The 19045-nt window shown below is 40.4% G+C and overlaps 3 non-coding genes across 3 annotated transcripts; 2 read left to right on the top strand and 1 right to left on the bottom strand.

Annotated features, from left to right (window-relative positions):
• Positions 1-4052: 4052 nt before the first annotated feature.
• On the bottom strand, positions 4053-4124 carry TRNAW-CCA (transfer RNA tryptophan (anticodon CCA)). Its single transcript has one exon. It is a non-coding gene; the product is annotated as a tRNA-Trp (tRNA).
• Positions 4125-15958: 11834 nt separating this feature from the next.
• On the top strand, positions 15959-16080 carry LOC147861195 (U5 spliceosomal RNA). The gene has a single exon (XR_015530176.1). It is a non-coding gene; the product is annotated as a U5 spliceosomal RNA (small nuclear RNA).
• A 621-nt stretch (positions 16081-16701) lies between these two features.
• Positions 16702-16822, top strand: LOC147861196 (U5 spliceosomal RNA). Its single transcript, XR_015530187.1, has one exon. It is a non-coding gene; the product is annotated as a U5 spliceosomal RNA (small nuclear RNA).
• Positions 16823-19045: the final 2223 nt, after the last annotated feature.

Here is a 19045-nt window from a genome sequence, read left to right on the forward strand (position 1 = left end):
TCTATGAATCTTGAAATGAACTCAACATAAATCAGACATGTAACCTTTGTATCTTGAGTCAGACACAAATGTATTGAACCTTGGAATCCGATTGTACATGTTATGATGTCATAACTAGTCTGCAGAAATTAAACTGTTGCATTCTCCAGAACCATCACATCGGAAAAGAACATGGAGTTATGCCTGTAATCGATTCTTCGATTTCATCTCCTTGGCTACTTAATTTTGTTCGAATCAGGCTGTGATTTCAAGTCACAACACAATACCTATGGTTCTCGAAATAACCCCAACATAAATTGGACATGCAACGGTCATAACCTCGTCCCTATATAGTAAAACGTTGCATGCTCCAAATCTATCCCATTGGGAAAAACATGAACTTATTTTTGTAATTCATTGTTCAATTACATGCGTTTCATGACTTAATTGGATTCAAATGCCACGGACAATTGATTTTTGTCTCTTGTAGTGAGAACCACATGAATCGAACATGCAACCTTCTATCTAAATTCAGGCGTACAAGCATTGCACCGTGGATCCCCCTTGTGTGCACAAATTGATGTCATAATCTTGTCCACTAGTACCAAAACATTGCATGTTCTAATGGCGTCACATTGAAAAACATAACCCACAAATCAACTCACAACATTAGAACTCTATGTCTTAGAATGACTCCGATGTGAATTCAACATGCAACCTTCGAATTTGGACTCAAATCCCTTGGCATTGTGCTAGGCACCTCGATGATGTAAGTTTTTGTCATAGCATTGTCCCCGAGTACCAAAATATTTTATTCTCCAAAGCAATCATATTAGAAATAAACATCCAATTATTCATGGAATGAATTGTCAAAGTTCACGTCATGTTTGTTTTAATTACACAAAAATGTGGCCGCAATTCCAATCACAAGACAAGATATTGGTATATAGAAATGAACCCGACGTGAATCGAAAACACAACCTTCTTATCTGGAGTAAGACTTGCTACCATTGCGCCACGGATCCCGCTTGTGGTTGGATATCATAAGCTTGTCATCGAGTAGGGAAACATTGTATCATCTAAAACGAATCATCCACCTAATCCTCAAGGCCTCTTACATCCGATACAAGTTCATGGTCCATTTGAAATGGTTGAATGGGACATTCTGGGCCCCTTTCCCGAGTCACAAGAAGGAAACAAATTCATCCTCGTCATAACCGAGTACTTGACGCGCTGGGCTGATTTGACCACTATCCCAGATGCGAAGGCTACGACCATCACCACCAAACTATTGGAGAAAATCATCTTCCCCCACGGTTGCCCATTGCAAATCTTGTCCGATTGGGGACCCTAATTCAACAGCGAGGTCCTACGTATTGTTTTGTACAGAATTAGGAATCCAACAATTATTCACGTCACCCTATCATTGGTCGACAAATGGATAGACGGAGCGCCTCAACCGAACCTTAAAATAACAAATCTCGACCTACATGGATCCACTGCACTCGACCTAGGACTGGATCTTGCGCTTCGTTACACATGCCTACGACACAGCTTTGCAAGGCTCCACCCGCATTAACCCCTTTTGGGCCCTTTACGACAGGGACCCACGCTTACCCCTAGAAGTGGCAGTCCCGGAACCAACCACGCCACTCCACTCTAACGTAGTGTCCTGGTGGTCCCACCTGCAACAACTTCAGCCCCTCCTCCGCAAAGCCATCATGAGCAACCTGCACGAAGCACAACTATGCCAAAAACGCCAACACGACGCATGCCGCACCGACCATCAATACCACGCCAGAGACAAAGTCCTCATCTTTTTCTCCATTCATCGTTGTGGCCTGAGCGAGTCACTCATGCACCGATGGATCAGTTCCTTCGAAGTTCAAAAGTAGATACACAACACTACATACCTGCTCTGCCGCACCTCAACAATCGCTCTACCTTCGCCCACCTGTCTTGCATTAAGCCCTTCCATCAGCTACCACCGCCCATGCCCATGCCCATGCCCGTGCCATTCCTCCGCCTAGAACCGTTGTCCACTGCCCGCAGCTCTCCGACCACCCATTAACTTTTTTTTACAAGGGGGAACTATGGTATTACCACGGATCCTAACCAAGGGCCCACCTAACCAGGGTCACATTAACCACACCCAAATTAGGCCCCTACCAAGACCCTAGAATTAGAAGAGCTAATTGGAACGGGAAAACCCCCACCACACAAAGAGTAGCCTATAAGATGTAACTTAGAGCTTCGATTCCATGTCCTTGGCTATGAACTTTTGTTCCAATCAAGCCGAGAATTCAAGTCACAACACAATACCTATGCATCTTGAAATAACCCCAACATCAATTGGACATGCAACGGTCATAACCTCGTCCCTATATAGTAAAACATTGCATGCTCGAAATCTATCCCATTGGAGAAAACATTGCATGCTCTAATCGCATCACATTGGAAAACGCATGCACTTATTCTTCTTATCCATTGTTCGATTGCATATATTTCTAGCTTTAATTGAGTTCGAATGCACCCCATAAGGCAACTCACAAAATGAGATCATTGTGTCTTAAAATGACTCCGATCTGAATTCAACATGCAACCTTCTAATCTGGAGTCAAAAGCCTTCCCATTGCCTTGGGTACCTCGCTTATGCGAGTTTTTGTCATAACATTGTCCCCGAGTACCAAAATATTTTATTCTCCAAAACAATCACAATAGAACAAAACATCCAATAATTTGTGTAATCAATTGTCAAAGTGCACCTCATGCTTGTTTTAAGCACACAAAAATGTGACCGCAATTCCATTCACAACACAAGATCTCGGTATGTAGAAATGAACCTGACGTGAATCGAACATGCAACCTTCTAATCTGGAGTGAGACGCGCTACCATTGCGCCACGGGTCTCGCTTGTGGTTTGATGTCATAACCTCGTCCACAAGTAGGTAAACATTATATCATCCAAAACAAATCATTCAACTATTCCTCGAATAAATTGCACGAACTAATTGATTTAATTCTACTCAACGGCTGAAAATTCTAGTCATAACACTAGATTTATGTATCTTCAAATGAACTCGACATAAATTGGACATGCAACCTTTTTATGTTTAGTCAGACACACATGCATTGCACCGCAGATCCTTATTGTACATGTTTTGAGGTCATTACTCGTCCGTAGAAACCAAATCATTGCCTACTCCAAAACCATCACATTGGAAAAGAACATGGACTTATTCCTCCAATCAATCTTCGATTCCATGTCCTTGTCTACTTAATTTTGTTCCAATAAGACCGAGAATTCAAGTAACAACACAATACCTATGCATCTTGAAATAACCCTAACATGAATTGGACATGCAACGGTCATAACCTCATCCCTGTATAATAAAACATTGCATGCTCCAAATCCATTCCATTAGAAAGATAATGTACTTATTATTGTAATTCATTGTTCAATTATATGCGTTTCGTGACTTAATTGCATTCGAATGCGGCCCACAATTGAAGTCACAATAATAGATTTTTGTATCTTGTAATGAACACGACATGAATCAAACATGCAACCTTCTTATCTAGAGTCAGATACACAAACATTGCACCGTGGATCCCGCTTTTGTGCACAAATTGATGTCATAATCTTGTCCGCTAGTACCAAAACATTGCATGCTCCAATGACATCACATTGGAAAACGCATGCACTTATTCTTCTTATCCATTTTTCGAGTGCATATATTTCTTGTCTTAATTGAGTTCGAAATGCACCCCACAATGCAACTCACAAAATGAGATCTTTGTGTTTTAAAATGACTACGATGTGAATTGAACATGCAACCTTCTAATTTGGACTCAAAAACCTTACCATTGCGCAAGGCACCTCGCTTATGCAAGTTTTTGTCATAACATTGTCCCCGAGTACCAAAATATTTTATTCTCCAACACAAACAGAATAGAATAAAACATCCAATTATTTGTGTAATCAATTGTCAAAGTGCACGTCATGCTTGTTTTCATTACACAAATATGTGGCCTTAATTCCAATCACAAAATAAGATCGTGGTATGTAGAAATGAACCCGACGTGAATCGAACACACAACCTTCTGATCTGGAGTCAGACGCGCTACCATTGCGCCACGGATCCCGCTTGTGGTTTGATGTTATAACGTTGTCTTGAAGTACGTTAACATTATCATCCAAAACAAATCATCCACGTATTCTTTTAATCAATTGCACAACTTAATTGATTTAATTGTACTCCACAACGGCCGAAAATTCTAGTCATAATACTAGATATATGTATCTTGAAATGAACTCGACATGCAACGTTTTTATCTTTAGTCAGATGCACATGCACTGCACCGTAGATCCCTATTGTACATGTTTTGAGGTCATTAGTCATCCGTAGAAACTAAACCATTACATACTTCAAGACCATCAAATTGGAAAATAACATGGACTTATTCCTCCAATCCATTCTTCGATTCCATGTCCTTGGCTACTTAATTTTGTTCCAATTAGGCCAAGAATTCAAGTCACAACACAATACCTATGCATCTTGAAATAACCCCAACATCAATTGGACATGCAACGGTCATAACGTCCTCCCTATATAGCAAAACATTGCATGCTCCAAATCTATCCCATTGGGAAAACCATGAACTTATTCTTGTAATTCATTGTTCAATTACATGCGTTTCGTGACTTAATTGCATTCGAATGCGGCCCACAATTCAAGTCATAACAATGGATTTTTGTATCTTGTTATGAACAAGATATTAATCAAACATGTTGCCTTCTTATGTAGAGTTAGGCACAGAAACATTACACCATGGATCCCGCTTGTGTGCACAAATTGATGTCATAATCTGGTCCGCTAGTACGAAAACATTGCATGCTCCAATGGCATCACATTGGAAAACGAATGCACTTATTCTTCTTATCAATTGTTCGATTGCATATTTCGGTATTACCACGGATCCTAATCAAGGCCCAACCTAACCAGGGTCACATTGACCACACCCAAATGAGGCCCCTACCAAGCCCCTAGAATTAGAAGAGCTAATTGGAGCGGGAAAACACCCACCACTCGAAGGGTAGCCTATAAGATGTAACTTAGAACGTAATGGAAAGGGAGCTATTTTGAGAGTATTTCACATCTTGGTGGAGAAGACGGGTAAAGCAGACCCAATTCACAACGCTAACAACACACTCCACGATGCAACACGATAACATTAATGGCAACGCGAACTCCATGAATCCGGAATTCCTACAACAACAAACTCAAGAACATCAACCCACATCGCCAATTGACCAATTGGTTCAGGCCCTGTCCAACATTATTTTATAAGTTAACCATACTAACCAAGCCATGTTGTCATTCCTCTTAGCATGATCCGAGCCACAACAGAATCTCTCGGACCGTTGAGTTCGCCCAAAACCATTCTCCCGCCTACCATCGGAAGACGTCCTCGCTTGGCTAGATCATTTCGAAATGGTGGCCAGTTACCACCAATGGCTACACCCACGGAAGGCAATGGAAATGAACACATTCCTCGAGAATATCGCAGCAACATGGCTCATACAACAACTCGAGGAGACACGCAAGGACTTGGATCTGTTACGGGCAACCATTATTCAGAATTTTGTTCATCAGGACTTCCGTCAAATGGCCCTACAACAACTCGAGTTAATCGCAAAACAGCCATGCGAACCCATCACCCAGTTCATGGTTCGGTTTGTGCAGATCCTACGTCAGGCTGATGCCAACTTGTCGGAAGACATGAAGTTGTTTTTCTTCTAGCCGCGGATTCGGCACCCCCTCTGCCGCCGTGTTCGCGATCAAGGCCGGAAGACACTACACGAACCCATCCTCACAACCCAACACATCGAAGCTACAGACGCACACGACCTGCACACACCAAGTGATCTCCATCACGATCATACAAACACTATGCCAGCTGCCACTCCCATGGATATCAACGTCCAGAACGTGGAGTTATGCACCAAGCATGCATTGCCCGACAGAGACAGCCAGGGACGCCCCAAATGTTTCTACTGCAACAACTATGGCCACATCCGGCGTCAGTTCCGAAAATGGCAAAATCAACAATAGAAGTAGAACGTCCAATTAGCTGACGTTGCCTGCCTCTCAGAGCTCCCGAAAAACTAATGCGCGGGGTGCCGTAGGGAGAGCCGCCCTTGCACGTCCATGCCTCCACGTCATCAACTTCTCCTGTTTATACCACGATCAAGCCGCCCCCGCACGTCCACGCCTCCATTTCATCAACTTCTCCCGTTTGTACCATGATCGCCCGCCTCCAGCACACGACCCAAGAAGTTCTCCTCGACTCCGGCCGCAACATCTCTTCCATCAGTGCAGATTTAGTCGCCCAATTGCAACTTCCCACGAGCCACGCACTGCCCATTAAAATCCTCTTCGGCGACCAACAACGGTTGTACCACTCACATACGCAAGTCATGTGCATGCTCACCATTAGTTTCGCCCGGATCCAACATCGTTTCTACGTCCGCCCACGTGAAGTGTTCCCAATCACCCTGGGCTGCAATTGGTTCCTCCATAATCGAGCATGTCTTGATTTCTACTCACAACAGTTGGTCCTCCCCAATCACCTTCCGATCGCGCTCTTCACTAATCCACGAGATACCACCCACATTAGCAACAAACATTACCTGGTATCACCGATAGAGCGCATTCACGACATCGGAGGGCTCCTAGCCACCTTTCCCTCGCTGTCTACACCACCTACAAAGCCTCCCTCGGTCCGTTGTCGTGATGATTTTCGGCAATGGTGTAAAAATCACATAAGACGTACGAAATCAAGTGTCAATCATATAAAACGATAATAGTGAATATACTAATTCTAAGTAAGTTTAATATCTTAGTATAAAAGACGAAGATCTTGAAGAGGTCTACTTTACTACATAAGAAACGAACATCTAAGTGTCAACTTATGTGGGTAAGAAGTTGCGAAAAAAAGAGAGAAATTTGTAAGATATCCCACATAGACAGGACGAATAAGGCTCTCACCATATATAATGTAGAGCAAAAGTTATTATCTTTGTGTCTATGTGTGGAGCATAGAGAGTTAGAGTGGAGGTGGCCTAGCCACTCGTAAAGGTTTTGGCCAACCAAAATGGAACCGGACGGTAACTGGTGATCGACATGTGCCAGCGGCGGTGGAGCTGGTGATCCCGCCTCGCAATCCGCGCCTAGTGACGGATCTTCACGACACCACTTTCTAATCCATCACACGATTCCTACAAGCAACGCACGCCCCATTAGCGTAGCTCCCCGACGTCGCTCCCCTCTTGACCACGAGCGCATCGACAACGCTGTCAAAACTATGGATCTCGGACCCACACATGGTAAGAAAAGGGGACGACTCTTACCGTTTTTGTGTCGACTTCCGACAACTGAATGATGTAACCACCCATGACCGATATCCTCTCCCTCGTATCGACGACCTCCTCGACCAGCTCGGCAAATCAAAGTACTTCTCTTCCCTCGATCTGGCCTCAGGATATTGGCAGATCCCTATGAATCCTGAAGATGCCCACAAAACTGCATTCAGCACTAGGAAATGCATTTTTCAGTTCACACGGATGCCCTTCAGCCTATCAGACGCTGGGAGCACATTCCAGTGAATGGCTAACGCCATCTTTGACAATCTCATCACCCGTCGCGTCGTTATCATCTATTTGGAAGATATTATGATACATACAAGCACTTGGGCGGAACACCTCCAAGTCCTTAAGGAGGTCCTAACTTGTGCTCAATGTTATCGATTGCAGCTACAATGGAAGAAGTGTCGTTGGGGTAGTACGCGCCTCCGTTTCCTCGGGTACGTCATCTCCTCCGACGGAATACAGATGGACCGAGAGAAGACGGAAGCAGTCCAAAAATTCCCACGCCCCACCACAGTCAAGCAGCTTCAACGCTTCCTCGGCCTCCTCACATTCTCTCTCCACTTCATCCCACGGCTAACCGACCTGTCAACCCCGCTATGCGCGCTCCTGCAAAAAGACGCACCCTTCCTATGGACCGATGCCTGCGAATCCAGCTTCCTGCAGCTCAAGCGAACGCTCCAAGCCTCTGACCTCTTGGCACACCCTGATTTCACAAAGCCTTTCCATTTGCAGATCAATGCCTCCAACGTCGGCCTTGGCGCGGTCCTGCTCCAATCCGACGACAACGACCAACTACGCCTGATTATCTACATAAGCCGGTCACTTACCAAAGCCGAACAAAATTACTCGACAACCGAAAAAGAGTTGCTTGCCGTAGTCTGGGCATTCCATTGTTTCCACCCGTACCCTACACGGATCAAACACATTAGTCGAAATCGATCATCATCCATTTCGCTCCCTCATAAAGAAGGCTCACCCACCCGGTCGCTTACTCTGTTGGGCTTTGCCGCTGCAGGATTACACATTCACTCTGCACTATCGTCGCAGTCCCCAAAACATCGTCGTCGATGGATTATCCCGCATATCCTTCCAAGCGAACCAAATCGCCTCCGGCACAATCGATTTCCCCGTATCCTTGTCCCAAATGGCCAACATGCAACAACATGACAAAAAGATCCAAGACATCTACCACCACCTACGAGCCGAGCCCACATCATCCCTCACGAAGATCGAGGATAATGTCCTGGGTCTATGTGTTTGAGCAACTGCGCCTGTCTTACCTTCGTTTCTTCCATGATCACCCGTTTCCGGCCACTTGGGTTTTCACAAGGTGCTTGCCGTAGTCTGGGCATTCCATTGTTTCCACCCGTACCCTACACGGATCAAACACATTAGTCGAAATCGATCATCATCCATTTCGCTCCCTCATAAAGAAGGCTCACCCACCCGGTCGCTTACTCTGTTGGGCTTTGCCGCTGCAGGATTACACATTCACTCTGCACTATCGTCGCAGTCCCCAAAACATCGTCGTCGATGGATTATCCCGCATATCCTTCCAAGCGAACCAAATCGCCTCCGGCACAATCGATTTCCCCGTATCCTTGTCCCAAATGGCCAACATGCAACAACATGACAAAAAGATCCAAGACATCTACCACCACCTACGAGCCGAGCCCACATCATCCCTCACGAAGATCGAGGATAATGTCCTGGGTCTATGTGTTTGAGCAACTGCGCCTGTCTTACCTTCGTTTCTTCCATGATCACCCGTTTCCGGCCACTTGGGTTTTCACAAGGTGTTAGACAAAATCCGCCGCAAATTCTATTGGCTGGGGCTACGCCATGAGGTCGCCTCCTACATCAAAGCATGCAATTCATGTAAGGCCATCAAATCACCTCAAGTGGCTCAAGGCCTCTTACATCCGATACAGGTTCAAGCTCCATTTGAAATTGTCGAATGGGACATTTTGGGCCCCTTTCCCGAGTCACAAGAAGAGAACAGATTCATCCTCGTCATAACCGAGTACTTGATGCGTTGGGCTAAGACGGCCGCTATCCCATATGCGAAGGCTACGACAATTGCCACCAAACTATTGGAGAAAATCATCATCCCCCATGGTTGCCCACTCCAAATCTTGTCCAATCGAGGACCCCAGTTCAATAGCGAGGTCCTACGTCTCGTTTCCACACAATTAGGACTCCAACAATTATTCATGTCACCCTACCATCCGCAGACGAATGGATTGACGAAGCACCTCAACCAAACCTTAAAACAACAAAACTCGGCCTACAACGATCTGCTGCACTCGACCTGGGACCGGATCTTGCCATTCGTTACACACGCCTACAACACAATTGTGCAAGCCTCCACTCGCAGTAGCGCCTTCTGGGCCCTTTACAACAGGAACCCGCGCTTACCCCCACAAGTGGTAGTCTTGCAACCAACCATGCCACTCCATTCCGACGCAGTGTCTTGCTGGTCCCACCTACAACAACTCCGGCCCCACCTCCGCAAAGCAATCACGAGCAACCTGCCTCAAGCATAGCTACGCCAAAGATGCCAACACGATGCACGCAACCCCGACCATCAATACCACGCCCGTGACAAAGTCCTCATCTATTTCCCCATCCGTCGCCACGGCCTGAATGAGTTGCTCATGCCTCGATGGATCGGTCCCTTCGAGGTTTAAAACCAAATATGCAACACTACATACCTACTTTGCGTGACTCCCACAACCGCTCAACCTTCCAATCACAACACAAGATCTTGGTATGTAAAAATGAACCCGACATTAATCGAACACACAACCTTTTGATCTGGAGTCAGACGGGCTAACATTATGCCACGAATCCCGCTTGTGGTTTCATGTCATAACCTCGTCCTCAAGTAGGTAAACATTCTATCATCCAAAAGAAATAATTCACCTATTCCTCAAATCAATTGCACGAACTAATTGATTTAATTCTACTCCACAACGGCCGAACATTCTACTCATAACACTAGATCGATGTATCTTGAAACGAACTCGACATAAATCGGACATGCAACATTTTTATCTATAGTCAAACGCACATGCATTGCACCGTGGATCCCTATCGTACAAGTTTTGAGGTCATAAATCGTCCATAGAAACCAAACCATTCCATACTCCAAAACCATCACATTGGAAAAGAACATGGACTTATTCCTCCAATCCATTCTTCGATTCCATGTCCTTTTCTACTTAATTTTTTTCCAAGAAGGCCGAGAATTCATGTCACAACAGAATACCTATGGATCTGGAAATAACCCCAACATGAATTGGACATGCAACGGTCATAACGTCGTCCGTGTATAGTAAAACATTGCATGCTCCAAATCCATCCAATTCGAAAAAACATGAACTTATTCATGTAATTCATTGTTCAATTACATGCGTTTCATGACTTAATGGCATTCAAATGCGGCCCACAAATCGGGTCACAACAATGGATTTTCGTATCTTGTAATGAACACGGCATAAATCAAACATGTAACCTTTTGATCTAGAGGGAAACACACAAGCATTGCAGCATGGATCCCGCTTGTGTGCACAAATTCATGACATAATCTTGTCCGCGAGTACCAAAACATTGGATATTCCAATGGCATCACATCGGAAAACGCTTGTAGTTATTCCTCTTATTCATTGTTCGATTGCATATATTACTTGTCTTAATTGAGTTCGAATGCACTGTACAACTCAACTCACAACATCAGATCTTTGTGTCTTTAAATGCAACCCAGAATTCAAGTCACAACAATATATTTTTGTATCTTGTAATGAACACGACATGAATCGAACATGCAACATTCTTATCCAGAGTCAAACACACCAGCATGGCACCATGGATCCCGCTTGTGTACAAAAATTGATGTCATAATCTTGTCCGCTAGTACACAAACATTGCATGCTCCAATGGCATCACATTGAAAAACACATGCATTTATTCTTCTCGTTGACTTAATTCAGTTCAATTGCATATATTTCTTGACTTAATTCAGTTCGAATGCACCCCACAACTCAACTCACAACATGCAATCTTTGTGTTTTAAAATGACTCCGATGTGAATTGAATATGTAACCTTGTAATTTGGACTCAATAGCCTTGCCATTGTGCTAGGCACCTCGCTTATGCAAGTTTTTGTCATAGCATTGTCCCCAAGTACCAAAATATTTTATTCTCCAAAACAATCAAATTAAAACAAAATATCCAATTATTCGTGTAATCAAATTATAGTCAAAATGTACGTCATGCTTGTTTTAATGACACAAAAATGTGGTCGCAACACCAATCACTACACAAGATCTTGGTATGTAGAAATGAACCCGATGTGAATAGAACACCCAAGCTTCTTATCTGGAGTCAGACGTGCTACCATTGCGCCACGGATCCCGCTTGTAGTTTGATTTCATAACCTCGTCGTCAAGTAGGTAAACATTGTATCATCAAAAACAAATCATCCACGTATTCTTCGAATCAATTGCACGACTTAATTGTTTTAATTGTACTACACAACGGCCGAAAATTCTAGTCATATCACTAGATCTATGTATCTGGAAATGAGCTCGACATAAATCGGCCATGCAACCGTTTTATCTTTAGTCAAACGCACATGCATTGCACCGTGGATCCCTATTGTACATTTTTTGATGTCATAACTCGTCCGTAAAAACCAAACCATTGCATACTCTAAACCATCACATTGGAAAGGAAAATGGACTTATTCCACCAATCTAATCTTTTATTCCATGTCGTTGTCTACTTAATTTTGTTCCAATAAAGCGGAGAATTCAAGTCACAACACAATACCTATGCATCTTGAAATAACCCTAACATGAATTGGACATGCAACGGTCATAACCTCATTCCTGTATAGTAAAACATTGCATGCTCCAAATCCATCCCATTAGAAAAAACATGAACTTATTCTTGTAATTTATTGTTCAATTACATGCATTTCGTGACTTAATTGCATTCGAATGCGGCCCACAATTGAAGTCACAACAATAGATTTTTGTTTCTTGTAATGAACACGACATGAATGGAATATGCAACCTTGTAATTTGGACTCAAAAGCCTTGTCATTGCGTTAAGCACCTCGCTTATGCAAGTTTTTGTCATAGCATTGTTCCCGAGTACCAAAATATTTTATTCTCCAAAACAATCATAATAGAACAAAACATCAAATTTTTTGTGTGATCAATTGTCAAACTGCACGTCATGCTTCTTTTAATTACACAAAAAAGTGACCGCAATTGTAATCACAACACAAGATCTTAGTATGTAGAAATGAACCCGACGTGAATCAAACACGCAACCTTCTGATCTGGAGTTAGACGCTCTACCATTGGATCTCGCTTCCTGTTGGATGTCATAACCTCGTCCTCTACTAGGTAAACAATGTGTCATCCAAAACAAAACATTCACCTATTCCTCCAATCAATTGCACGAACTAATTGATTTATTTGTACTCCACAACGGCCGAAAATTCTAGTCATAACACTAGATCTATGTATCTTTAAATGAACTCGACATAAATCGGACATGCAACATTTTTATCTTTAGTCAAACGCACATGCATTGCACCGTGGATCCCTATTGTACATGTTTTGAGGTTATAACTCGTCCGTAGAAACCAAACCATTGCATACTTCAAAACCATCCTATTGGAAAAGAACATGGACTTATTCCTCCAATCCATTCTTCGATTCCATGTCTTTGTCTACTTAATTTTGTTCTAATAAGGCTGAGAATTCATGTCACAACACAATACCTATGCATCTTGAAATAACCTGAACATGAATTGGACCTGCAACGGTTATAACCTCGTCCCTGTATAGTAAAACATTGGATTCTCCAAATATATCCCATTAGAGAAAACATGAACTTATTCTTGTAATTCATTGTTCAATTAGATGCATTTCTTGACTTAATTGTATTGGACTTATTCCCCTACTCCATTTGTTCGATTTGTGTATCTTTGTTGACATAATTCAGTTGCAATGCAGCCCACAAATCAATTTACAACATTAGATCTATGTATCTTAAAATGAATTCGATGTGAATGGAACACGCAACCTTTTGGTTTGGAGTTAAAATTGTTGTCATTGCGCCAAGGATCCCATTGGTATATTTATTTTCCTAACCTTCTCCACAAGTACTAAAATATTGCATTCTCCAGAATCATTAGATTTGAACAAAACATCCACTTATTCCTTTAATTAATTGTTGGATTCCACATCCTACTCGATTTACTTGCATTGCAATGCGGCCTGTAATTCTAATCAAAACACTAGATCGATGTGTCTTCAAAGGATACTAACATGAATTGAAAATGCATCCGTCTGATCTATAGTTAGACGCATGGATTGTATGTGTTTTTATGTTGTAAACTTATCCCCATGTACCAAAACATTGGATGCTTTTAACCCATCATATTGGAAAAAAGCATGCACTTATTCCTCTAATCCATGGTTCCAATGCATATTCTCGATTTAATTGAGTTGGAATGTGGCCTACAATTCAAATCACAACACTAGATATATGTATCTTAAAATGACCTGATGTGAATTGAACACACAAACTTCTTATTTGGAGTTGGATGCGCTACCTTTGCGCCACATATCCGGCTTCTACCTGTTTTGGTGTCATAACCTCATGCTTGTGTACCAAAACATTGGATGCTCCAAAATCATCACTTTAGAACAAAACCTCCACTTATTCCTCTAATCAATTGTCGGATTGCATGTCTTGCTTGATTTAATTGCACTCAAATGTAGCCCACAATTTCAGTCACAATAATAGATGACATCAACAGTAAATGTACATATTTTTAAATCATGTAACCTTCTAAGCTAAAGTAAGATGTACAACCATTTTGCCAAAGATCCTACATAACGAAACACACTATTAACATTAAGGAGATGTAGCTTGTGCCCTAAAAGAGAGACACACATTAAGGATCTTATTTGTGGGAGGACCACACTAGCAATAAGCATGGTTCGGTTTCGGTTCAATTCAGTTTCTTGCCTTGAAACCGAACCAAACCATTTATATAAAACAAAAGCCAAGCCAAACCATTTATGAACTCTCAAGCCATTTAAACCAAACCTTTTAAGAAAAGGGAAACGAAACTATTTAAACCTAATTTGTTTAGGGAAAAGGTGAACCCAAACCAAACCATTTAATAATAAAAAATTAAACCAAACCATTTAAGTTAATCTAATCAAATTACTCGTTAAGAGTCAAACCCAACTTTCCCAATGGAATGGCTTACACACTAGCAATGCACACTCTTGGTTCAAGCAAGTTTTGTAAATAGTAAAAAAGGTACTTGGTATTTAAACCAACTCTTTTGTAACCAAGTTACTGTTTTATGTATTATTGGTTCTAACCATTCTTCTTGCTAATACCACTTTTCTCTCTCTCTCTCTCTCTCTCTTACACACACACACACACACACACACACACACAACGCGCGCACACACACACACACACACACACGTGTACACACAATTTCCTTCCACTGCACAAGATCATCTACACTCTCCATTTCTTTATATGTTATCAGAGCATGTGGTAGTGAAAAGAGATATGTGTGTAAACGTTATGCGAAACACAGAGCACACAGTTGGTTATCCGGAAACAAACAGTTAGGTAAACGTATAGGTAGAGTAGGAGAGAGAGAGAGACTGAGTCAGCAGACAACAAAAAACTTCTATTACAAAATGAATTAGTATCTACAATTGTGCTCATAGAACACTTTTCTATGAATGTGCACACATCATAAACTACAATAGTAAGTATGCAACATCCACAAGGGCCCTAGATTTTATTGAATGCAAGTAAAACCACGACACGCGTAATTATTCATTCAAATGGAGAACATAGTATATATTACGAAATTGGTGGATGGATGGTACGTAGATTATGTGCACGTTGTGACATTGAGCACATAATTCAAGCCTCCACGTTACATGAATTACCGTAAGAGATGCAATGTTTTCTTTAGTTAAAACTTCCGCACACATGTGGTTATTCCTTAAAATTCATCCTTCATGATGATGCCCATCAACTAGATCAATGAATATTTTCCTTGTAATGGACCTCATTCCTTAATAATAAAGTGTCACAAGGAAGTATCTTTTTCTAAACAAAAAAGGTGTCATAGGGAATGTTGCAAATATGATAGATAACACACATTTTTTTTAGATAAGCTAACATTGCACATACATTTACATGCATTCGTCGTAATTTTCATTTGAATGTTGATTCTAGAGCTTCCAAAGATAATTTTGGACAGACAAATGACGAAAAGCAACATAATAAAAATCAACACAATTGCAAAATAGTAAAATGTTGGAAAGGATCACGATTTTGCAGTGAAAGAGATAATACAATCGGATCATGAAGAACAAAGTAACAAGACAATAATTGAAGTTGTGGTATACATCCCACATAGAAAGGCAAGATTACTCTAGGAGCTATAAATCAAGATATCTGATATTGTATAATGTTATTGGGATGGCATGGGTTGAGCACAAAGCGAACTATTCTTTCGCCTTTTACTAAAGAGTACCGTGTGCTCTGCCTTCCATAAACGCCCTAACCTTAATTTTTGGGAGGGAGGCTCTACTTTGAGCTTCCCATCATAAAATAAAATAAAAGTATATCATGAACACTTAAATACTACTGGAGGATTTAAAGAAATTGTTATTAGCAATTATCTTTATTTTTAAGGAGTGAGATTGTCGAATGCATAGAACAATGCTTAGTGAAATCATAGATATGTAAATTGAATGGAGATTTATTCCAATCTTAAAATTAGATTCTGTATATGATTAGGTAATCTAGTAGTATGTGGATAAAGCCGCCCAAATTAAACAACTCATTTAGCATGTGATCATGCATTATTGGAATCGAATTATCAAATTATATTTAGCATAGCACAAAGGATAATAGAAGATATTATTATTTTTCTAAGCAATGTGAGATTTTTTGATGTTATTGATTTGTTGTTTTCTAGGGAATGAGAGCTTGCAAAGATGAATTTGGACAAACAAATGGCAAAATTGAACATAATAAAAACCAAAAATAAAATGTTAAAAGGATCATGATTTTTGCATCGAAAGGGATAATAGAATCAGTCATGAAGAATAAAGAAACAAGGCAGTAATTGAAGTTGTGTTATACATCCCACATAGAAAGGCAATGTCTCTCCAAGAGCTATAAATTGAAGACATTTGAGACAGACTCTCTTCATTGGGATGGCGTGGGTTGACCTCAAATTGAACTATTCTTCTGCCTTTTACTAAAGAATACCGTGTGCTCCTCCTATCCCAAACGCTCTAACCCTAATTTTTGGTAGGGAGGCTCTCAAGAGAGCTTCCCACTATAAATAATGTAAAAGAATTTCATTAACACTTAATTGTTGCTTTACTAGTTTTGAAGAAAACATCGTCCTTGTATATTGCAATGTTTATTAAAATAATGGATATGTATGGGAATTCATCCCAAACTCGAAAATAAATCTTCCAAAGTTTGTATATGATTCATTTATAGACGCGGCAACTTACAATTACTGAAGAGGTATTTTGATGATTCATTACCATGAGAACACATATCATTGGCTTATGAAGACAACGCAAATTGGTTTTCATGTACCACAAGTCTCAAAAATAAATTTGGTTGATGAATTGCCTTTAAGGAGTGAGATTGTAGAATGCGTAGAACAATCTTGGTTGAAATAATGAGGATTCATCCCAATCTCAAAATTCAATCTTAGCAACTTTTCTATATGACATAAGGATTAAACAAGTCTACACAATTTAGTAGGATATGGATAAAGCCATGGATTAAACACGTCAATTAGTGTGTGCTCATGTATAACGCAATCGAATTATCAAGATATGTTTACTAGGATAACACAATGGATGATACAATATATTCTTATTTTTCCGAGGAATGTGAGTTGATGACACTAGGTTTTTGGTGTTGTTAATTTGTTGATCCAAATCGGATGGCACAAACATAAGTAGATACTCAAAGAGAATAGGCAATTGTAGCCATATCACTAAATCTTTTTGTCTTGAAGCACACTCCATTTGTAACAATGATTGTCACCTTACAACGAGAAGACATATCTTGATGATTACTTTGATAAACCATTAGCTTACAAGGCAATTTGTTTTCGTCATATTATCCTTTTATGTTAACTTGAGGGTGTTACGACTTTGTCATCGTTTGTAATTTTGTGGTTTTTTGAGATGTAGAACTATTAGTGCATTGTGTATGTGTAATGGAATCATTGGTGGCATGCGAGGAGGCATACAACACTACACCCATGGTTGATATCCATGCCCCTAATAAGTAACATTGATGTATGACACATTAGGGAATTGATGTCCATAATCTTCATGTGTTGAGGCCAATTAAAAAGAGCTCACAAGAGAATGAGTTAAAAAACAACCAATCTAGAGGTTTTTCACAAAAACAATGAGAACATCATGTACTCAAAACATAGATGTGTTTTCATCTACAAAATACATCAAGAGCTAACTCTTCAATTATACAAGTCTGTAAACCCCTCAACCCAAACAACACCCATGGCATTGGTATACAATATAAGTTAATGAAGGATGAAAAACTTCATGTAAAGCAAGAATTAGTAAAGCCTAAATAGCCTAAAACTTTCATTTAAAACAGAATTATTGCTATCATACATTATGGAAAATAATTGAGGTATCAATACCATCATGTGGAGATCACACATCATGCATACCAATGAAGGATGAGTGTCAATATTGAAGTTTTTTACGCTAAAGCAATAAAATTAAAGCTTAAAGCACATATCATGGCTTTGTATATAGAAACAACATTTGAAAACTATGACACTTTTCTTTTAGAACCATTAGACAAAATCATGTTTGCAATCTACATCAATCTATGTCCATATAGAGACATCCATGGGTTTCCATTTGGAGAATCTAAAAAAAATACTTCAAATAACAATGCATAGAACTTTGTTAGACATCTCTTCCCTTTTGGTTTCTCTTTCATCTCTTCAACATTACAAGCGTCAAGGTCAGACATTTCAATAGTATTTGCACAAATCAGCTTCATATTACTACCAAATGCAAATAGTTAATGGGTTGATATACTCAAATGTTGCCTCACAAATTTATGTTTCTTTTATATAATCATTATTTATTTTATTATTGCTTCTATTTCATGTAGTAACTATAATATATGGTATTCCATTGACTTCTTTATTCATACTTACTAGTAACTACTTTAGTTGGGTAAAGAACATGATCTTCTAGCCAACATATCATTTATTTCCTTTTCACGTTCTCTTATGTTAAGGATGGTTGTTCTATATGGGTTTTTACAAACTTCTTCTAAAAGAGGAACATCGTTATTAGTATCAATCTACTAACTCTTATCTGCTATTTTTAGAAACCAATTGTAATGTACAATTCTTCACAAAATACTTAGATGGACAAATATTTTTAGAAATCAATTGCAACTTATATTACTTCACAAAATACTTAAGTGGACAAAGATGTTGGCTAAATGTGTATACATTTTGATGTCCAACTATTCATTGTG

Source organism: Azolla caroliniana, unplaced genomic scaffold (genome assembly GCF_043228905.1).
Source record: "Azolla caroliniana isolate FFs.n. ecotype wild unplaced genomic scaffold, voAzoCaro1.0.p SCAF_8, whole genome shotgun sequence".
NCBI classification, from domain to species: Eukaryota; Viridiplantae; Streptophyta; class Polypodiopsida; order Salviniales; family Salviniaceae; genus Azolla; species Azolla caroliniana.